We start from the raw sequence: 23,694 nt of genomic DNA, 5'->3' as shown, positions 1-23,694 counted from the left end.
TTAGTCCAGAATATGCTTCTTGTGGGAACTTTAAAAGGCAAAAATGGTGATCCATGGAGAAAAATGTGGGTAAGGCTGCACTGTACAACACTTTGCATTTCAGAAAGGTTATTTTTCCTCAAATTTTAAATACATTGTGGCCAAAAAAGTGCATTCTTAATAGATGTCCCCAACACCAAATATGAAATTTGCCCATAATGTAACTTAAGCAGAGACCAAACATCAAGAAGCATAGCTTTTGAAGCTTCATAACCCTCTGCTAGCTTGGAAGGCTGCTGCCCTGTCTTTACAAGATTTCTCTCTATACTTAACATGTGTCATAATCAGTACTGTTACATAATTCTGTTTTCAGGTAGCTGTGGGAAGCTCACTGATTATCTTTTTTAAGATACAAATCCACAGCAGGTCACAGAGATTTAGTCTTAGAGATAGAAGCCTTAGGTTTCTAAGTTGTGCAAACTCTTTGAATCAGGGCCAGCCAAGAATGGAGACTCTTGCAGGTGGTTTCTGTTAGACTGGGAGATCAGTTGAGGAAATTATTTTTGACAGAGCTGTTTTGCCACAAAGTGGGCACTGTTTCCTAATTTCTGGCACATAGAAGGGATCAGAATTTAGGCTAGAGAGCCCTGCTTAAGCAAAACCTTGTAGCAAAGAAACTCCAGTCTTTCAGGACTAGACTCTCTTCTATGTCAGCTGGCATATTTCTCCACTTATGCTGATCCTTTTTGCTTCATGGCCATGAATGAAGTTTTTACAAGATAGTAAAGACTGGCCAAACTTCTTTTCCAGCTACACCTTGTGCTTTCCTGAAGGATGGCAAGGAGGAGTTGGAGTGGATAGTTTCTGTAATCATAGCTGACTTATTTTCTACAACTGTTTTAAGATGAGAAGTAGCTATCACCATCTCCAGTCTGACAACAGTGCAAGTGTCTTTTACTCTATGCCATAAGCAGTCTCATGGAGATTACTGGTTACAAACATGTTGGACTCACTCAGTATAAGAAGAGTCCTTGACCATACAGAACCACTTTGGAGTATGAAGTAATCTTGCATTTCAGTCGCATTTCTTGCATTTCTAATTGTATTTACTTTTTATTGTTATTATTAATTACAGTTCTATGTGTCATGAAGACATTAAATATAATGTTTTCCACTGATTCATAACAGGCATTTCTATCCCCTCAAACCCTTTATGGCTGCTTCAAATATTCTACCATCTGAAGCTAGAGTGCTGTGGCAATAAGGAAACCTCACAACCAGAGCTGGAGGAAATAGGCAAGGTGATCTTTATGAAACAAAACCAGGTTTACATTTAGCAAACACACAGAAAATATGCTTATAGTTTTCAAATGGAACTACAGACACTTGGTTTCTCAGCAAAGCAGATAAAACACACAAAGCAACTGTGCACATTTAATTTTAAGATGCATGCAATAACTTTCATGTTCAAGAAGAGGCTGAATTTTGTACTTCCCTATATAGGCATAAACAGAGATATCACTAAAGTTGCTGAAACATTAAAAAAAGCTATAAGCAATTAAAGAAATAAAATTTGAGCTGAATGCCACATGTCTAAGGCAATAAAGAGAACATTCACTGTGTTACGTGGCAGTCCTACTTGGTCCCTCTCTTCTATAGGACACAGACAAAATATCTTCTTGTCACCCAGAGTGTGTGTACAATATGAATGGTTACCTCAGACCCCAGCCATCAAAAAATTTTTGTCATGTATGGAATGTTATAAAACTATCCTGCTGCAAGCAGTGATTTGTCCAGCACGTCTGACTGCCATTCTCTCTTCAAAGGGATTGCAACAGACCAAGTAAAAAACATAGCTACACACAAATTTTACTGGCAGTTCATGGAAACATAGGAACTTGAGACTGATCTGTCAATGTCTGTTTCTTGCATTCTGCTCTTTAGGGCTTCACAAAGTTGTCTCCAGTTCACCTAAACAAGGATTCCAGAGTACTTTACAATGACAGTGATTTTAGGACACTGGCGATAATTTTGATGTCTCCTGTTCTGTTGTAGTGATAGGATTTTTCGTATTTCACAAACAGGATGTGATAGGAAGCACTTGTTGTCACTGCTCTACAAGCACCATTTTTGTAAAACCTTCTGTTTAAGAGATGATTTTTTATTAGAGAGGACAAGACGTAAACATTGCCTTTTCTTTTTTCCCTGATAGCTGCCAGAGGGCTTTGACTACAGCTCTATACCACAAGTGTTACCTCTTCCACATCCTACAGTACCAACCAAGGTTGCAAAAATATGATTTAAATAACTCATGCAATGCAAAATGCCATCCCATATATTCCTCAATAACATCTTACAAATAATCTCAAGAGGACAAGAGTGATTACTTGAATGTCAGTAATAGGAAATTATAAAATGACTAAATATTAAACTACAATTAAATCTACGATGATCTCCCTTCTCTTACTCAAGAGAAAATCCACATCACTTATGCTTGAATCCTCATGATCCTTTAACCAACACTGAACAAAAATCTCCTCTTAGTATTCAACTCAAATAAAGAATAAATATATCTTATGTGAGAAGACTGTCTTCAACATCCAGTTATCCTTCCCAAGCTGGGTAAAAGGAACTTCAAAGAATTTTAAGGAATTAAGCAAACTAGAACATTTTTTTACTTATTCTGGGGTAAAGTGCATCCACGTCTACCCTCTTTTAAAAAGAATATTTTTATTTATCCCCTAGATATGGGAAAAAGAGCATTAAATATCTTGCTGTAGAAATAATTATAGTTATGGCTAACAACAGAACTGCCTCTCCTATTACAAAGCACAGTAATGGAACCTGGAATGATGGAATGATTTATGGGGAAAACCACTAAGCATTTCAAATGCATTTGGAAGCAGAACAGAATGGAGCTTTCAGACTCCTTGCATCTAATCCTACACCATTGTTAATGAAAAGCATTACTCACTTCCTGATCTCTATTTCCAGTATAGCTTCTAATCAGTCCATGAATACACATACAAACTTGTCCATCATCTATATGGAAATGTTTTCTGCAACAGCATCTTATGAAAAAAACCAAAACCAACAGCCAACCAACAAACCATGCATATTTGAAGCAGCAGCTGGAACTTCGTAAGCATTTAAAAAAGAAATTGCAGAAAATCATGAACATTACCACTTTCCTGGAGATTAAAAGCAAAAATACCATGCACTGTTATTTTATCAGTTTACCTCATACACTTACAGGGAACATTTAGATATTACATTGCAAGGATCAACAAACTTAAACCAACATGGTAATTGAAACTTCTTTGTCAAGAAATTTTCTACAAACTTCTTCCCAATTTACATTCTTGCAGTGGAGAAATAACAAATTGGTCTGTAAAATACAGCAACAGAAGACCAAAATTGTTTTAAATTTGCACATTAGTATGATGTCTCTTCTGGCAGGGTGCTCAAGCCATTCCAATGATTAAAGTACTGGAAGAAGAATATTTCCATATGTATTGTTTCCCCACATCACCTTAAACAGTGTTTTTTTCATCATCATGAAATCAGCAAAAATTGATGTCATATGTTGTTTTGATGTTTTGCTTAGGCTGATCAGATATTTATTTCTAAATATCATTCATGGTCCAAGCACTGCTTAAATTTCTTTCTTTGTATACACCACATATATATAATTTTGGTGAATTTTTATATAAATTTTAGTTTAAAGGGTTTTAAATTCTACAAACAATTTTCCTCATCTTTAATTCTATCAATATATAAAGGGACAAGAAGTTTCTAAGACTATAGTTTGCATATATATTCCTTAAGGAGCCTCTAAACTTTCCTTCATACACTTAGCCCCTGTTGAAAACAGGAAAAAAACCCACAATAACTATGATAATCTCACTGCTTAATTTAATGAAGAGCCTACATTCTTGCAAGACAGGAGCACACATGCAAAAAATCAGTGAGTTCCATTTCAGATAAAAATAATGTCTTTCTGTAGTTCTGTGTCCTAAGTTCTACTTTAACAGTGATCCAGAGGACCAAAAGTAATTTCACAAAAACTTGAATAAAGAGCTGATGCTATCTTCTGTTGTCTTCCCTTTGCCTATCTAAACAATAATTTATATTTTTTTTTGTCACACATCCTCGTTACTATACACAGGAAATTAGCCTCCCATGGAACTAATATTTGAGAGTTATCAGAAACCCAAGAGTCCAGACACATCAGTAGATTACATCTCAAACCATACTGAGACTGATATGGGATGTAGAAAGACAAAATGGATCAAGTTTCCTGATTAGGCTGCAAAGTACTCACAGCATTTCAGAAGGCTTATTTCACTAATGTGTGAAATAAGTTACAGTAATGGTTTAATTTAGAAAAGTCAGCAAGTGTTCCTGGACAAAATCACTTTCCTTCTTTTTTTCATCTGTGGGAATATTTTGGTGACTAAACTAAATGCTGAGAAGAGGTGTCTGAAGCCCTGAACTGCAGCATGGATGGGCTCCACAGAGCCCTCATGGCCTTAACCCACCCATCCCATCACCTCAAAAAATGTATTCAGATATCAGTTATGGTACAAGATGATTTTTTTTTTCCCCTAGCTGACAGCTGATAAAAACACTGTGCTGTAAACACTGACACGTTTTCTTGGTTCCTAGAAAACCTCTCCTGGGAAGGAGCAGAAAACATGCTAAACATGCTACCTCACCATTTCTGAAGCAGAGTGATTCCTGAAAGAGAAGCCAACTGTTCCCATCATTGTTTTACAAGTTTTATTTGAAAAGGACCACTAAAGAAAGAGCAGAAAGCCACTGCACATATTTAAGACCCACAGATCATAAGCAGGGTTACAAGCTTCTAAATGGGTCATAGATTGTGCCTCTGGGGTTCCAGCACCTCAGGTGGAAAATACAATACCTAAACTAGTCAGACTTAGGGGGTTTTGGTGTTTGTTTCTTTTTCTCTCGTTTTCTGTTAAAATCACTGTTTATCAGAGATATTCCTACATTATCACGAACTTTCAGCAGAAAAAGACAGTAGTAGTAAAATCTTGGTTAAGACATTTTCTTCCTTTTGCCACTCACTTTCTGTAGGTGAGCCTTTAACAAATGTTAGAAAAATTTCTTGTTTGCCTGCACAAGGAAACACAAAGCCCCTGGAACAGAACTGGAAACACTCTAAATGCTGTGGCAAGAAAACTGGAACACAGCAGATATCTCACAACTTTATAGGAGTCTTGTATCTGGAGGGCACTGCTCTTCAAAATATACTTTATTTAAACAGATTAATGTATTTCCTACATAACCTTACTGTATTTTCAATTTCAAGCCATGACACTTGCTGATGGTAAGTAAGGAATAAGATACTTGGGAGTTTCGTTGTTCTGGGTTTTCTCTTTTCTTTTGCTTGCATGCAAGTAACTGTCCCCATTGTTTCAATAAATTGCCTTTATCTTGACCCACAAGGGTTTCACCCCTTATTTTGTCACCAATTTTCCTGCTAAGGAGGACAGCAATAGAGAGGCTTTTGTGAGCAGCTGGTGTCCAGGCAAGGTCAACTCACCACAGCTCCTTTTGCTGCCCAACTTTGAGAATGAGGAACCTGAGATAGGGATAATAATTGGGAGACGTAACAGGCAAAACCAGGACTGAAAAATGTTAGAGAGTGGTATGATCATGGAGAATTTCTGTTGTTTTATGTGGTGTGAAGGAATAGGTGTTGATATATTGACTTTGGTGTGGGAGTTTTGGTTTTTTTTTGGTTGATGGGAGTGAAGATTGTGTAGTGAATGTGAAATTTAAATTATAATTTTTAAATATGTGATTCACAGAGGCGAGAGATTGAATATACTTGTGTGGCAAGGTTTTGGTCAAAAGGGGTGGCTTCTGTGAGAAGCTGCTAGAAGGTTCCCCCATGCCTGATGAAGACAATGCCAGATGACTCCAAAATGAACCTGCCATTAACCAAGCCTGAACCTATCAATGACGGTGCCAGCACCTCCAGGGTAACATAGTTAAGGTGAAAATAGGTTATTGAATAGAAGCAACTGCAAATGGAGAAGTGAGGTGTGAGAAGATGTGAGAGGAGCAGCTCTGCAGACACGGAGGCCAGTGAAAATGGGGAAGACGCCCTGGCTGCTGGAGCAGAGATTTCGCTCCAGGCCCTGGGGCAGCCCATGGTGAGCTCTGCCCTGCAGCCCGTGGAGGTCCATGGTGGAGGAGAAATCCATCTGCAGCCTGGGGAGGATCACTGGAGCAGGTGGGTGTCCAGAGGAGCCTGTGGCTCTGTGAAAATCCTGTTCTAGACCAGGCTCCCAGCAGGACCTGTGGCCCCATGGAGACAGGAGCCCAAGCTGGGGCAGGTCTGCTGGCAGGACAAGGGACCCCATGGGGGTCCATGGAGCAGTACATTCCTGAAGGACTGCCCCCCATTACAGGGACTCCCACTGGAACAGTTCATGAAGAACTGCAGCCCTGGGGAAGGATTCACAACCTTCTGCAGCTGTAGAGTTCAGTCTCCTGCCTAAGGGACTCCACCAGGGAGCAGGGAAAGAGTAGTCCTTCCCTTGTGGAGCAAGGAACAGCAGAGAAAACCTGCTGAACTGATTGCAGTCCCCATTCCCTATCCTCCTGTGCTGTTGGGGGCAGAAGGTAAAGAGTAGGGAATAAAGTTAAGCCTGGAAAGAAGGAAGGAAGGGGGGGCAAGGTGTTTTTAACAATTATTTGTCATTATCTCGCTCTGGTGTGACTGCAATAAATTCCTTTCCCCAGGTTGAGTCTGTTTTGCCTGTGATGGTAATGGGCGAGTGATCTCTTCCTGTCCTTATCTCCCCTCATTAGCTTTTGTTATATTTTCTCCCCCTTGTTCACCTGAGAAGGGGAGGGATAGAGCAGCTTTTGTAAGCTTTTTTGGTATCTAGCCAAGGTCAACACATTAGGACACCAAAAAGTCTTTTTTCTTTAAACAGTAAGTGAAAAGCTGATTTGCTTCTAGATAAATGCCATATTTTTAAGCTGAATTGCTTTAAATGTATAAATTGCTCATTATTTAATAATTTAAATTTAAGACAAAGGTGCCAGACTTACTCTTTTTCTAAAGTTTTCTAAAATGCCTAAAATAATTTCTTAAATCAAAGCAGCTTCTGCTTCTGCATTATTTTAAGTAGGTCTGCTTCAAATATTGAAATAAAGCAACATTTAAGGTTTGAAATATTTTGGACATTGGCCTAAATAATCTAATCTGCATAGAGAACAACAGAAAATGCAGGAAGTTCATACATACATTTCAATTTATTCCTATAGATAGTAATATAAATATTTGGAGAATCTACTACAGAATACATAAGTACATGGGATTATGTACTTCAGCCTTATTTTTGTATAACAAAACCACTTAGTGAATTAATGGACTTCAGTTTAAGGGTTATTTATTGGTCTTGTTTACATACAACTTTTTTAAGGTGTAAATGATCCTTTTCTTACTTCCCCACCTTTAACCATACAGGTTAAATAATTATGTGAGAAGTAGGTGCTTTGTATATAGGTATCTTCTTAGACATCAACATGCAAAGGAAGCACTGCCATTTCAAGACAGCAGAAGAAAGCTATATTGATAGACAATACCTATTCCTGCATTGCAGTGATCAGGTATGATCCCATAGTAAGAACATTTCTCACCTTTTACTGCTAAAGTTTTGCACAACAAATTATTCAATTGTTTCAAATTGTCAGGAAAATCATTTGGTGTTACAGACTTAAAGATGTATTCAGTACAATTACAAAAATTCTTTTCAAATGATCACGCAAAGACAAACTTCCACAGGATTCCCCAACAGCCTGTTTCTCCAACAGCATGTGTGTGACATACTGGTTGTGTTATGAAACAGGCTTTTTTTCTCCCTGCTCCAGGGGGTAGTCCAAATAATTTACATACTTTGCACAGCTGGACAAGTGTGGAAAAACCACTATGTACAGCTTACATGCATGCCAATCAGCTCACAGGCTGCTGAAGTAGCTACAAGTACAAGGGTACTTGTTAAACAGAGATCATTACTTTATCAGATGATGTCCTTCCATCAGGACTTCTCCCACTATACAGTGCCAGCTGGAAAATATTGCAACAATTCTTACAGGAGTAACCCTGAATTATGTAAAAGACTGGAGACTCCTTTTAAGAAACAAACCAGAAACCTCCTTCCTCACAGTAGGGCACTGATGAAGTGGGGCTGGGACCCCATATGGGTGATGTCATATGGGAACTGCTTCCCCCAGCTTCCCTGCCCAATCAACCACCTGTGTGGCAGCCATAAAAACAGAGGAATTACCCCAGTTTGTGTCCAGCTGGCAAGTCTGTGACAATATCCATACAAGAATGGATTTTTTTAATATCTAAATACCAAAATACCTGTGTTGTTAGGCATCCTGATAATGACTCTCACTAAAGGCTGCCCTGAATAGCCCTGTCTGCATCTGCTCCATCATAGCTGAACAAAGCAAACCCAGGTCACAGATCTGCTCCTCAAGCTGGCCACAGCTTGTTGTCCTTGTTCACATTGTGATTGCCTTCATGGGAGTAAAAGTTGTGGTGATGAATAATGCTGCTCCTGTCTAAATCTCTCTATCAAGCATAGGCCCTCAGAGAGGCAGAGCCTACAGTGTCAGTCTAACAAAAGCTGACTGATGTATTAATGAGAGATTTAGAAGCAAAATTAGATCTACTATTCAGCAAGGGTTGGTGGCATCTCCCTATTAGTACTAGATGTGCACTGGTTGGCAATCAGGATGTCTGTCAGAGAACTGTGAAATTTTAAGGCAACCCTTCCCTCCACAACACAGCAACCCTGATTTCAAAACACTACAAGTGAAACGACTCATCCTCTGGCTGACAATCAGCAAATATTTTCAGCTGGTTGTGAGGCCCCTGCAATGCATGTGTTTAAGAAGAAAGCTTTATGCATCAATGGTAGACTCTGTGTCTGCTCCAAGTGCCACTGCTACATCTGCTAACAGTGCATTTAGCTGGTGTCCTCTTGTCATTTTTCTAGAACACCCACAAAGAAAATACAGATTCTTTGGGCAAATGAAGTAGAGGTGCAAACTGCAGTCACACCTTTCTGTCTTGCTGCAGTATCACTTCTTGTCTCCAAAACCAACACAGATTTGCTTGCCTACTCGTGGCAGGCAGTCACAGTTCACACTTGAACTAGGGATCACAACACATTAAGTGTCAAGCTGTACTCCAAGAGACAGGCTTGTATGTAGAAGAAAATAATTAAGGACTTTAACTCTCTTATGGAGCTGAATATGGTGCAACTCTTTTGGAAATGTTCCCTGCCCTCACTGCAGGGGCAGTGTGCAGGTAGGGAGAAGAGACTGCAATACTACACATGGTGGTTGGCATGGCATCTTGACACCTGATTGTAGGTTGTGCTCTAATCTGAGGACAGAGGATTACATAAGATGAAAGGTCTGATAAATTTATCCTCCCAAAAGGAAGGAAAAAAAAAAAATCACAGAAAACCCCCGAGCACTTGGATGTAAGTTATTAAGTCAAAGTGACTTTTAATTACTCATTAAAGGGCTCACAAGGCATCCACAGTTGCCCTTTATACAGCATTTTTCTTGAGCAAGATAAGATAGGGGAACGGGCATCCTAGAAGTCCAGGGATAGTTCCTGGAAAACCCTAATGGAATATGAGATCAAGACCTTTAAGCAATAGCTCATTTGCCAGCAGAAAAGATTACTACCAGAACAAACCTTTAGTTTGGACCAGTGTCTTGTCCAAGTATGCCCACTGGACAAAAAAAGAAAAAAAATCCTGGATTTTGGTGTTCAAAAGCAGATTTTCCTACAGTCCTAAACAAGTCAGTTGTCAACCTGCTAGTTAGCAGTGAGTGTATCCATAGAGGGAATGTACTGTGCATGAAGTAGGCAATGGAAGCATTGCCCAGACCTCTGATCTGTGGAGGTTTCTCTGCAGGGCCTCAGGCCCCCCTGTCTCCGAAGGAGTTAACAGCTCCTCACCATTAGGTGTAAGCACTAAACCTGCTTAGTATACCTTCAAGTCCTGTGCTCATCATTGATGCAGAAGTTGAAGAGAACTGTGCTTTAAATGGAGCCCTGCAGAATGCCATTAGTGACAGTGTGAAGGCCTGAGATTCCTTTCCCAGACAGATGAAAACAGTAATAAAAGGATCACAGATGCAATACCACCAGTTCTTTTCAAATACTCAAAGAGCACAAAGCCTTACTGACTTGGTATTCTGTCACTTTTGAAAGAAGCTGCAGTTAAACTAAACCTGAATACCTAAAAAAGCTAAAGAAGTCATCATAGATGCACATATATGATATTTCTTCAGAGATAACTAAATTAATCTTATTAAACTTCAAGCTAGAACTTCTGTGTCATTTGAATGAATAACTTGCAAGGGAAACTCACTTTCCCACATGCCATCTTGTTGCAGTTAGCTGCTGCAAAGCCTAGTTCCATGAACAGTAAGAAAGTTTGGCTGTTTTCTGAACACAGACTAAAACCAGAGGTGAGGACACTAGAACTCAGCTGTGGCTTTCTATTAGGTCTCCTAAAAAAGGGAAAAACTTACCAATTGTTGCTTATGTTTGTCTCCTTTGAGGTGATAAACAAGTGACATCTATCACTCCAGAAAACAGTTTCAAAAGCAAATATCTTTCTGTGCACAAAGGGAAAAAGGAGATGTTGGAAAAAAGCTGTTCACATGGCAGGGTGGGCAGGGTGGTTTTTGGGTTTTTTTTGTTTTGGTTTGGTTTTTTGTTTTGTTTAGTTTTGGGTCAAATTTATGCTTTCTCCAAATGTTCAGATGATAAAACCTAGGAAATTCATATGGGACAATCTGGTTGTTGGGGTTTTGTTCACACACACAAATTGGATTGTGCAGTAAGACCCCATCTGCTCTACTAAGAATTAAAAGCATAAGTTTATCTGATTTGTTTTAGTAGAACTACCAGTTGCTGAAAGTACTCTCTGAAGTAAGCTATTCTGGAGACTGAGTGGTTTCCAAACAGAGCCTTGATGATCCCTGCTGGAACTCAGTGTGCTGCACATGACTGTGCTCTAGCCAATTACTACCACCAAAAAAAAAAAGGATAAACAATCACTACAGGAAGAAGGCTCTCTGCCAGAGAAATATTAATGCATTTTTAGGCAGGTGGTCTGTGCTCTGAATCTTGGTTCAAATTTTCTCAAAGATACAATTTCTTCTCAAAGTTGCTACTCTTCTACCTGTTTTTACAGATCAGTAAAAAAGGTTAGCATGGTCTAGAAAAGATTTCAGCACATCTTCTGCACTTAAAGTCAAAGTTCTTTATAGAGAAGACCTTTATATTTTTCCTGTTTCAGAGACTTTGGCTTACCTATATACTCATGTATACTCTTCATGGAAATATTTTATGGCATACCATAAGTATGATTAAAGTTTATATTAACTTGTGCCCTGTTGAAGTGAAATCATAACTATAACTTCTTAGGAATTGTTGTTTGGTAAGATTTTGAGCACATTTTCCTTAAATCATGGTGTGCCTTATCCCACATGAATGCAGCTGCTTTAGTGCTCCTGTGCTCATCTGGACTTTAGCAGTCATTGATGAGGCATTTCTAATCTGACAGCACACAAACTGACACTGCAATCTGAAGGCACTATCAAAGATGCTCCCTGTTTCAGCAGCACCAGCCATGAAGAATATCCCATAACTGTGATTTTCATCAGGATTCTGAGGCACTGACAACCACACTATGGATGCAACCACCCAGCTACTTTCTTATCCATCCAGCAGTCCACTCATCAAATCCATCTCTCTCCAGTCTAGAGGGAAGTGTGTTGTATATTTACTAGAGTACTGCTTGAACTCAAATTGAACCAAATACTCATATTAATCATAGAATCATTGAATGGTTTGTGCTGGAAGGTCATCTAGCTCCAACTCCCCTGCCGTGGGCAGGGAGCCTTTCACCAGAGCAGGTTACTCAGAGCCCCACCCAGCCTGGCCCTGAGCAGCTCTGGGCAATCTGTTCCAGTGCCTCACACAGTGCTTGGAGACCATCAGTGACAGCCTGAGGGACCCAGCCCCGCCACGGTGTAGGAGGCATACTACAAAGAATGGATGTAATAATATCTCACATGATTAACACACAGAAAGGACAGGGGAAATCAGCTCTCCTGCTGGAGAGGAGTGATCACAAGCGTCAGCATTTCTGGAGCTCTTTCCTGTTCTGCACTTGTATGATGGCTTCATAAACTGGAGCCCCTGTTTGTATTTGTGACCACATCCAGGGGATGCCACTGGGCTCAGTGATGTGGCCTTAGCTGACCTGTTGTGATGGAAGAGTGCCACACTTGGAAGCCAGGAGTCTCCTTGGTCTTGATCAGGAGAAGCAGACACATGGCTTTCTGAGAACAATGTTTCAACAAAGACATTTGTTTTCATTAATAATTTCTAGTAACATGTAGGCCTCTAGCTGCTTTTATGAATTTGCCTGTTTTGTGCAACAGGCCCATTTTTTAGTGAATCTTGAAAAAATCTTTTTTGGAATTGCATATACCTGGGTAAAGATTTCATTTTCTTAAACCCTATGTCTCTTTTCTTCTCCTTCCTGTTGGTTGTACACAGGATATTTGCTTCAGTGCTCCCAGATGACAGAATTTAGCATCAAACTCTAACTGATTGTGTCAGCTGATGACCAAGCTCATCATAAAACACCTCTTGATATGAATAAAAATACTGTTTCCACATCATAGAAGAGGAAGACTAATTTTGCCTAAGATCTTGTAATTCCAACAAAACTGCATATAGATTCACCTTCTAATGCTACAGTGTAAATCAGTGTGAAGTCTGGTTTTCTTCTCCACAGGGACAATGTGTAATAACGAAATTCTTAGTAGTGGAATTTACATAACAGAGACAAAAAAATGTCCTTTGTTTTTGAAGAGTTTCTTTTCCTGCAGTAGGCAGGTTCAAAATATTCTTTCCTTTGACTGTGACAGGAAATAGGAAATCTTCTTACCACTATCAAACAGAACAATTGATAACCATTCTTACTGAAGGGAAATTAATTACTAGTATTACTAAATACCTAATGCAAAACAAATGTTTTTCTCCTTGATCCGCAGTCTTGGGAGAGAAAATATTTTCATAGATACAGGCCTTTAAAAACTAGTTCAATCTTGATCTTTCTAGACACTTTTATTTTTTTCTTATTCCCACAAAAATCAGCTTATTGGTTTCACAATGTTTTCTGCGTTTCATTAATCTTTGAGAAAAATATCAAACATGAAGAGATGAGACAATTACAGAGGTTAATATCTACATTAATCATAAACTTAATCTTTCAGATATAATTTCTAGTACCTTTTAAACATTTAAGTCTCCTACTTCCAGGAAAAATAGCAGCAACTTTTGAAAATGTCAATATTTACAAACTGAGTTTAAAGCGGAGAATATATAAATAGCTACACAAAGAAAGGTTGAGAAACAGTAAAAAATGACCATTATTAGATTATTTTCCAGTTCCAGAAAAATAATGAAATTCTACCTCAGTGACACTTTTCTCTTTTGAAATAAACAATATCACACAATTTTCTAATTTTACAGTGAAATTCTGAAATTTCACAGGGCAAAAGCTCCTAAAAAGCCAACCAAACAAGAGTGTCCCAGTAAGTCCCCATATGAGCAATCAGTCCTTTTCCTGAAGAGCCAAGCTCCATCAGATGGAGATGTCTATGGTCCCACACTACCTCTGGACTTGCATTGTGTGCTGCCTTCCCCTTGTCTTTGACAAAAGGTGGGGAATGGTTCCTACTGACACAGGAGATACCCAGCACAAATCCTAATTCTCACTTGCAAAGACCAAGAGCCCTGTTTCACCTTTCCCATGTATCTTTAGCACTGTACAACAGTTTATGATTTCCCAATGTGTGCCTTTAGGGATCTGCTATAGCTGTGAAGAATTTGAATGTTTGGAACCTGTTCCTGTTAAAAATTCACTGTGTTATTTAGAAGAGCAAGCATGCCTGAAATACACTATGGGGGAAGAGTGGCATGAAAAATGCTTACATGGGAATGTAAGTGCTGCTCACACATAACATGATGGATTTTCCTACCGCATGAGGGATCTCTGCCTCTGCAAAACTAACATGCAGAAGTAGCAATATCAGAGATTAAAGAGGAAGTGGAGAGGCTGAGGCTGTCAGGGTTTGTGTGAAATACGCTGGTGGAGTCACACCCTTTGACACCCTGAGGAAAATGCAGCAGATGGAGGCTAGGCAAAGATCAAAGCAACCCTAACCCTCTTGCCATCAGGCAAAAGGAGGGGACTTTAAAGATGGGGGGAATTGAAAAGATCCCCACTTGGGGTTGCAGAAGAAGCCCCTCCCTGGTCTTCCCGGGTGCCCTTATGGAAAAGATATGAAGCCCTGCAGCTCCAGGGCCAGGCAAATGATAGTGGAGATGAAGATATACCTGTGAGTTGCCCAGAGCAAGTCAGTCACTGGGCACATCCCAACTACAGACATTAAGAAAGGAAGTGCAATTGTAATAGGTGACTCCCTTCCAAAGGGAACTGAGGGCACTGTATGCTGGCTGGACCCATCCCACAGGGCCGCTGCTGCCTTCCCAGGGCCTGGCTAAGAGGTATTATGAAAAGGAGGGGCAGTGGGGTGGCTCTGGAATCCTCCCTCACTAGGAAGGATTTAGAGAGTTTAAACTGTACAGAGCTGAAGGACAGTGATGATGTGGGTAAGGATCAGGGCAAAGAACAAGGCAGACATCCCAGGGGGAGTCTGTTTCAGACCAGACAGGACAAAGGGGCAGATGAAGTATGCTATAAAAAGGTGGCTGGCGTTTCGGGATCACCAGCCCTTGTTCTTTTGGGAGACTTGTCTGCAGGAAACTCAACGCAGTGGAGAGGAGGCAGTCTAGGACATTCCTGGAGTGTGTGCAACACAACCTCCTGACACAGCTGCAGGTGAGCCTACAGGGAACAGTGACCCACTAGATTTGCTGTGTACAAACAGAGAAGGGCTGGTGGGAGATGTGGCAATCAGGGGATGTCTTGGGCACAGCGACCATGAAATGATACAGCTTTCAATTCTTTGTGAAGTAGGGTCAACAAAACTTCTACCTTGGACTTCCAGAGGTGGACTTTGACCTTTCAGGACACTGGTTCAGACAGATCCTTGGGAAATAGTCCTTAAAAACAAAGGGGTCCAGGAAGGATGAACATACTCTAAGAAGGAAATTTTGAAGGTGCAGATATGGGCTATCCCTATGTGCTGAAAGACAAGCCAGAGCTGAAAACAGTCTGGCTGAACAAGGAGCCTTCACTGGCACTTAGGGGGAAAAGGAGATGAACTTTGGAAGAAGGGACAGGCAGCTCTGGAAGAATACAAAGATATTAAGTCACGTAGAGAGAAAATTAGGCAAAAGCTCAGCTAGAACTCAATCTGGCCGCTGCTGTGAAAGATAAAAAAACATGTTCTTATAAATGCATTAGCAACTAAAGAAGGACCAAAAATCTCCATCCTTTACTGGACACATGGGGGAATATTGCCATCAAGGATGAGGATAATGAGGTACTTAATGCCTTCTTTTTTACACTCTTTGACAGTACACACCTGTCCTCAGGGCAACCAGACCTGGAGCTGGCAGACAGGGATGGGGAGCAGAACAGATCCCCTGAAATCCAGGAGGAAGTCATTTGTGACCTGATTGAGACACACAAGTCTGTGGGACTCTATGGCATTACCTGAGGATACTGAGAAAATTGGTGGAAGAGCTTCCAAATCCACTCCCCTTCATTTATTCTCAGTTTTGGCTAACTATTGCCAGGACTGGAGGTTGACGATTGTGATGCCTATCCACAAGGAGGGCTGAAAGGAGGACACGGGGAACTACAGGCCTGCCAGCCTCACCTCTGTGAATAGAAAAATTGTGGAAAAAATTGTCTTGAGAATCATCATTTGCCATATGCAGAAGAACCCAGGGAGCATGGGCTCAGGAAAGGCAGATCCTGCTTGACCAAGGTGACCTTCTATGGTGAGGCCAGGTGACTTGCTTGATGGATAAGAGAAAGGCTGTGGATGGTGTCTACCTGGACTTCAGTAAAAGCTTTGATAGTTTCCCATGACACTGTCCATGGCTTGGACAGGAGCACTCTGTGCTGGGTTAGGAACGGGCTGGATGGCCGGGCCCAGAGAGGGGTGAATGGTGCTGCATCCAGATGGGGCACCAGTCACCAGTGGTGTCCCTTGGGGTCTGTGCTGGGGCCAGTCCTGTTTTACATCTTCACTGATGACATGGACATAGGAATCGAGTGTACCTGCAATCAGTTTGAAGATTACAGTAACTTGGGCAGGAATCCTGATCTGCTGGATGGCAGGAAGGCACTGCAGAGTGGTCTGGGCCAATACTGGCCAAGAGTTTGAGGTTCAATAAGGTGCAGTGCTGGGTCCTGCACTTCATCCACAACCAGCCCATGCAGTGGTACAGGCTGGGGAAGAGGATGCTGGAAAGCTTCCCAGCAGAAAAGCACCTGGGGATGCTGGTCAACAGTGGCTGAACATGAGCCAGCAGTGTGCCCAGGTGGCCAAGAAGGCCAATGGCATCCTGGCCTGTACCAGCAGCAGCAGGGCAGTGACCATCCCCCTGCACTGGGCACTGATGGGCTACAGCTCAAGTGCTGCATCCAGTTCTCGACCCCTCAGTAGAAGGACATTGAGGTGCTGGAGCATGTCCAGAGCAAGGCAAAGCAGCTGAGGAAGGTCTGAACCACAAGTTTTACATGAAGTGGCTAAGGGAACTGTATTTTTTAGCCTGGAGAAAAGGAGGCTCAGGGGTTGGCCTGTTGTCCCAGGCAGCCAGTGACAGAAGAAAAAACTGCTTCAAAATGCATCAGATTCAGGTGTGATACCAGAAAAAACTTCCTGAACACACTGAAAGGGTTGTCAAGCACTGGAATGGTTTTCCCAGAGAGGTGATACAGCCACCATCTCTGGACCTGTTCAAGAAACAGCTGGCCCTGGCACTCAGTGCCACAATCCAGCTTAACACGGTGTTCGATCACAGCTTAGACTTTATGATCTTGGAGGTCTTTTCCAGTCCTAATGATCCTGTGGCTTTATGTCCCATATCCAAAATGACTTCTTCTGTTTTTGGTGCTACATTCCTTCCTCCTTTTAACTCTGCAGTAGTGAAAAGGATTGTGCTTAAATGCACAGAATGAAAGAGACTTCACTGAAGTTGTGAACAGTGCAGTCTCTTCTCACCTGTAAAGCTCTCTCTGCTAGGAATCCAGATGAGCTTTCAACTATTCAAGTGTCTTTCCAACCTCCTCAGTCAATGAGGTGGTTGGATCTTTCTTTGGGTCTTGTCCCGACCTGCACCTGGAACAGATGCATCTTGTCAACTGCATCCATACATCTTGCAGCAATAGAAAAACCATGTGCAGTCTAAAGGGAAAAAAACCCATGGTATTTCCCCATCAATATGGAAATACTCATTCCAGCCTAAATCTCACTGCCATTTTTTTCGCTTTTGTTTGGACAATTCTGTTTTTATTGTGCTAATCTACAGAAACTGCAGAGCACATGATTTCTTTCATGACTTGAACTTAGGATCTTCTAATTGCATCAGCAAGAGATGCAAGAGGACACTACTGTAATTTTAGGCAGGAAGAAATTAACAACACAGACATGTTTGAGCTGAATGACGTATTTCAAGCCACACAGTAAGAAAGAGCACAGCCCTGGTGAAACAAAGGGCTTGCAAGTCCATGCTAGTAGCCAAAAGGAGAGAAAAACATACCAATGCTCAGCATGAAATAACGCTGACACCCTCCTGGCTCCCCTGCTCTTCAGAGTCTGCAAACATTAAACTGATACACAAATATTAATATACTTCAACAACAGTCATGTTCTTTTCATAAAAACATTATGCACAAAATATCAGGCCAGAGCTGAAAATGACAATATATATAGGGAGCTGAGAGAGAATTAAAAAAAAAAAAAAAAAATCCTTCCCCAAATTCACTTTACTTGGAAGCACTGATTCTTAAGAGGGCTGATAGAGCCCTGCTGGTGATCGGCTGTCTAGATTTAGAAAGAACAGTTCAGAATCTGTGAGTTTTGAGAATACACAAAGACCAGTACCATCATGAATAAAGATGTAGCTATGTTCCCAAAGCTCTGGCATGCAAGTATGTCCATTTAGGTCAAGAAGAGCGTACCAGCATGTCTGATGGAAAATTTACATTAAATGCCTCCAACAGTCTCCGTCTCCCCTCCTCCACAGCCAGGCTGTTTAGGAAGCTGAAGTGCATCTCTTAATTAACAGGTAAACTTGCAAAATCAAAGTCTCTTCTGCTGAAGGAATACTCGACAGAGGGTTAAGATGCATCAGATTAGAGGGATGTTTTTTAAACAGAGTATTAGAAAAAAGCTAAAAATCAAAATTTGAGAAGGAATATTTGTGACATCTGTCACAATGCTGCCACACTGCTGAAGGAACTTTCATGCTTAGGAACCATCTACAGAGAAAATTATGTCAAGTAGCAGCAAACATGGTCTCATAGTGCTTTGACAAGACTCCCTGAAATCATATACCACATATGCCCTGAATTAGATAAAGTAAGGCTTGTTTACAGATCAAAGTTTATAGAAGCAAAAGAACGAGACCATGCTAAGATGACTGCAGCTTTAGCACACTGAAACTAAAGCACAAACATTCCCATCTGGATAATTAAATGGAACTGGGAAGAAAGTATTGCTAATTTTGAGAGAAGAGGTGAAAGAAAGACTTTGCAGCAGTGTCTTCAAGAATTTTCAAAGGGTTTTTTTTTCACTTACCAAAAAAACTTTCAAGAGCCTGGCATGGGCAATTTCATGATACTGTAGAAATCTTTATCTAGAGCCACTGCCAAGATAAAATATCTATGTGAAACAGATATAAAGTAAGGAATTTTGACATTGATAATTGATCAATTATTGATATTTTGACATTTAGTAATTACTTCAAAGTCCATCATGAGGGAAGACATTTGATAATGAATTTTTTGTAAGTTTACATTTCCTTTTCTACATAATAACTACAGAATAGTATTTTGAATAGAACTTATAGCAGAGGCTTTCAAAGTATTCTCAAAGATCACCAAGAAGTTCTTCAGAAATTTACAAACTTCACTGTATTCACTGTGGCAATTCAGCCAGACTTCACTTTTAATTTATTTTATTAAAATTTTATTTCAAGTTCACTTCTAAATGTTTACCTTTTTTTTTTTCTCTGCTTTCCATGTTTGTGCAAGTTTCAAAGAAGAACATTATCAGCTAACAGATCTGCTGAAATTTGGTATCACAATTCAGAAGATCTTTTTCAGGCTTCTGATGCCTTTGTGTACAGTGGTTTCGTATCTTTTTTTAGCTTTGTTTCTGCTTTTCTGAATAGGCTATCGTGGTAGGGAGAAATTAAGCACCCATTTTCCTCAAGTAAGTCATAACAAGCCCAGGGACCAAAGAGGACAGTCCTTGAAATGAGAAGTCTTCATAAACTTCAGACAAAACCTGAATTTTCAACAACTTTGACAGCTGTTTTGGTCCAGACTGGACACTTTTGGAATTTCCTCCTCTCTTTCCCCTGGTTGTTCTGAGGGATGGCCACATAAGATTCTAAGGTGTATCAACTTCATGTTTACAGCAAATCTTACTAAGCTTGTATTTTGAATGATGGCACAAAGCACTGACAAGCAGTAGGAAAGAAGTGTTTCACTTTGACCTACCTTCACTTTCCTCTTGATATTACAGGCTGTTACTGAGTAACTTGCATTTCTAAAAGCTCATACCAAACTTTGGGAACATGTAGATATCAAGAAGTGGTGGATCATCTTTCAGGGATATTTATTTTTTATTAGATAATGTTGTTCCAGCACTATGGTAAGTGCTGGAAAATAGCACTCTTTTATAAGGGCTTCTAATAGAAGAAGCTTTTAACAGCTGTAGAAGCTGTTAACATTCAAGTAAACACTTGAAACTAAGAACACCCTTGCACTCAAAGCAACAGAAATACCATTGCTGTACTAATGAAGTGCCCTACTGCATATAAGAGAATAATTTAATAAGAAGAGCTTCAAAAGAAAGTTCAGCTCTTATGTTTTTGTAAAGTATGCAGTGTTTATAACCAACACTCTGCCAGCACTTGTAATGACTTCACTTATAGTGTTACAAGGTCACTAAAAATGTCATATTGATCTAAACTCGCTTATGTACAACAATCACGATACCATACATAAAATAAGAAGTCAAGTTTTTACTCTCTGCAATTATATTGCAGAGTTTTTAAAGTGACCTTATAAATATTAAAAAAGATGATGTTTTACTTGTTCTCATTTATGTCTCAGAGCAGAAAGTTGGTAGAAAAAAAGAGAATAATTACAAGTTAAGAAAGTAATCCATCTAACATCATTGCATGAAGTTAGAAAACCTCTTAATCCACTGAAGTTGCCATGTTGTTTTGAAAATACCTGAAAGTTTGCATTGCTTCCTCAATTTCTGTCACAGTTATTGAAATCATGGGCAACAATTCAGACTAGAACTCATCACCCCAACAGCAGCTTTTCACAGACTATCACAGTGTGCTACCTCATCCCAAAAGACCCAGTCTCTCCCCCACCTTTAAGCTGTTTGGCCTGGATGACCACTGATGTGCTAGCACACCTGCTGGCCCAAACAATCAGCCATCACAGCAGCAGTTTAGCAGAAGGTGTCTCTACCGTGAAGTTCAATTAGGAAAGTGTCATGTGAAAAAAGCTGCTTCATTATGAGATGCACACACTGAAATGCTGAGGTCGAAATGCCACAACTAGGCAAACAAAACCCAATGTTAAAACATGTCCTAGCACAGCTGGATCAACAGTGCTGTTGTGGTCGAAACTGTTCAGTCCCAGGCTATTATTTTATCCACGATGGAGCATCTTTCAAATTGCATTCATTTCTCAAACTGTTATAGATAAAAACCAGAGATGCTATCTCTAATAATAAATGACATCTCTAATTCTTCTGATAGTAAATCCAAATTAGTTGCTGATTTTTATGGCTTAACTGAAGTCACCACTTCTGTACATTTACTCACCTTCATGCAGTAACAAAATGGTCTTTAACATGACTCAGGCCTTCTCGGCAGTACTGGTAAGAGTATCCCAGATTTCTTAGCTCTTGATCACCTCAGGGTGTTAGAGAAAACAAAGAATGCACACTACATACAACCCTAGTGGACAGCCAGCCACATTAAAAATGCATCTTTTTCTTTTATCCTGGGAAGACACTCTCTTGCCAAAGGCTTTCCTAGATGCAGGTGGGAAGGTTACCTGCCACGACTGATCTTGTTGCATGTACCTTTTGCAGAAGAGGCCACACAAACCCTGAGCATATTTTGCAGTAACAAAGCCCTTCCACAAGTGCCCCAGCTCCCAAGTGCCACAAGTCCTGGAACTGTTACTATTTACATACAAAAGGAACTAGTCCTCCACAAATGGCATGAGGCAGCTTCACAATTTTTCTTTAGCTTTATAAAACTACTGTAGTAAGATAAGTACTATCCATGTGTAAGATGGTCAGCTACATATAATAAAATTTCTATTTTTCAGCATTTAAAGTTTCTCTTGCAACTGTATTTATGACTGCTGCCTTCTTTTTAGTGCTGTTCTTTGACTGCTCCCTTCTCTGCAGCTAAAGAAGTTTTTTATTTTAAACTGAAGAGATTTACAGAAACATATTTTGTCCTCATCTTCATGTAGCAAAATACTTAAAATATGGCTAGTTACACTGTACTCAAACTGGTCTAAGTTGAGACCTAAAAGCTATCCTTCTGTGAAAGCTGCACATACATGTGTCCCTGCTGGAATACAAACTCCATGCATAGCTCCTCATTTGCTGCCAAGTGGTGTCTTGCATCCTCTCTCATTACTCCAGCCACCCAAGCACATAACTACATAAAAAGCCATCAGCACACAACTATTCCCCTAAGCAGTCAGTTTATCAACTGTGACTGATACCTTAAGGTGCTATTAGCTGTGTGTGCTGTTCACAGATCGTACCATCCATGTAATCTCAATTCCACAACACTGTAGCGTGATGCTCAACAACAAATGCTACAGTTTTGTATCAAAAATCACAAAGTATAGATGGAAAAAAACAAAGGTGAAAGAAAAAAATAAAAGCTGTTTCGCACAAACCACTTTTGGAATTGTGTTCTCACTGATGGCAGTTCACCCTCATTCAACTGAGTGAAGCAAATTGATTAAGATGTATATATACCTCAAAAGGGCAGAAGAAAGTTGAGATGACTAGCTTTTAAAGATTGACTTGAAGTACTGGGAAGGGAAAAAACCCCAGCAAACTACATCCAATTAATGGAGCCTAGAAATTAATGCAGTATTAAACAACAAATACACACGATATAAAGTAAATTCTCCTCTGTCCTTGTACTTCATAAAATCATAGAAAGACTAGGGCTGGAACTTGAGGATGTTTAACTGTCACTTGCCAGGGAAAACAGCCCTACTGCAGGGACATCCTGAGGCAGAGAAGGGGATCAAGATGAGCAGGGCTGATTTCTAGAGCTGAGGAAACTGGATTTGGCTGAGCTAATAGTGATAGAACAGCAATAGCAGCTGGTTTAAACATAACTCTGTATTCCTCCCTAGCTACCATTCCTTGCTTTCATCCTCTGTAATATGTTTTAAATCTGTCTAGGAGCATCTTATTTATACGTGCAGGGCCCCTGCATCCTTGCCTTAATTCCCCACGCAAGGAGGTAAGCTTCGAACATCATCCAGCTCTTCCCTCCAGGACTTTATCCCCTGGTACTCTACCAAGAAAACGCTGAAGGTCTGCTCTCCTGAACTCCAGGTAGCGAGTCTGAGGTCCTTAGGGCAGCAAGGAGGTCACACAGCAGACTCCACCATTTCACAGACACTGCAGACCAGAACATCCCTGAGCTCCACATTCCCCCCCGGCCCCTCCTTGTCAGAACAAAACCCACCACACTACCTCTCCTCCTTGGCTTGTCTATCCAACCTGTAGAGGGAAGTTACCCACAAAGAATTCCAGGAAGCTCCTCATGCAAGAGGTTTATGCCTCTACACTGTCCTTTCAACAGACTTGAGTGTTTGACGATCCCCATGAGGAGCAAGGTTTGCGTACGTGAGGCTTCCCCTCTCTGTCTGTAAGAGGCCTCATCTTCTCTTCCTGGTCAGACAATCTGTAGCAGACCCCCACTATAAAGGCTCCTGTCCCTTGCCTGTCTTGAATCTTGACCCATTAACTCTCCGTCAGCTCCTCATCCATCCCCAGCTGAAGCTCCATGATCTCCAGCTGGCCATTGACATAGAGGACAACAACTGCCTCCTCATCCCCTTGCCTGACCTTCCTAAGGAGTCCACACCTTTCCATGACTCACAGGAGCCAACCCACATTTCTATGACGCCAGTGACTGTAGTCTGGCAGGCCTGGACACATCTCTAATTCCTCCTGTTTATTTCCCCTACTGTATGTGCATTAGCACATTAGTTGGGCCCCTATGAAGTCTCCTGGCTGGAGTATCTGGAATTCCTTGATGTTGTAATTCAGGTGCTCCTTACCCTCTCCAGGCTCTAGGTACCTCTTGCTGACTGTAAGAGCATGCCACCC

The sequence above is a fragment of the Oenanthe melanoleuca genome, chromosome Z (genome assembly GCF_029582105.1).
Source record: "Oenanthe melanoleuca isolate GR-GAL-2019-014 chromosome Z, OMel1.0, whole genome shotgun sequence".
NCBI classification, from domain to species: domain Eukaryota; kingdom Metazoa; phylum Chordata; class Aves; order Passeriformes; family Muscicapidae; genus Oenanthe; species Oenanthe melanoleuca.
The sequence above is the reverse complement of the archived record's forward strand: the minus strand, read 5'-3'. Positions refer to the sequence as shown.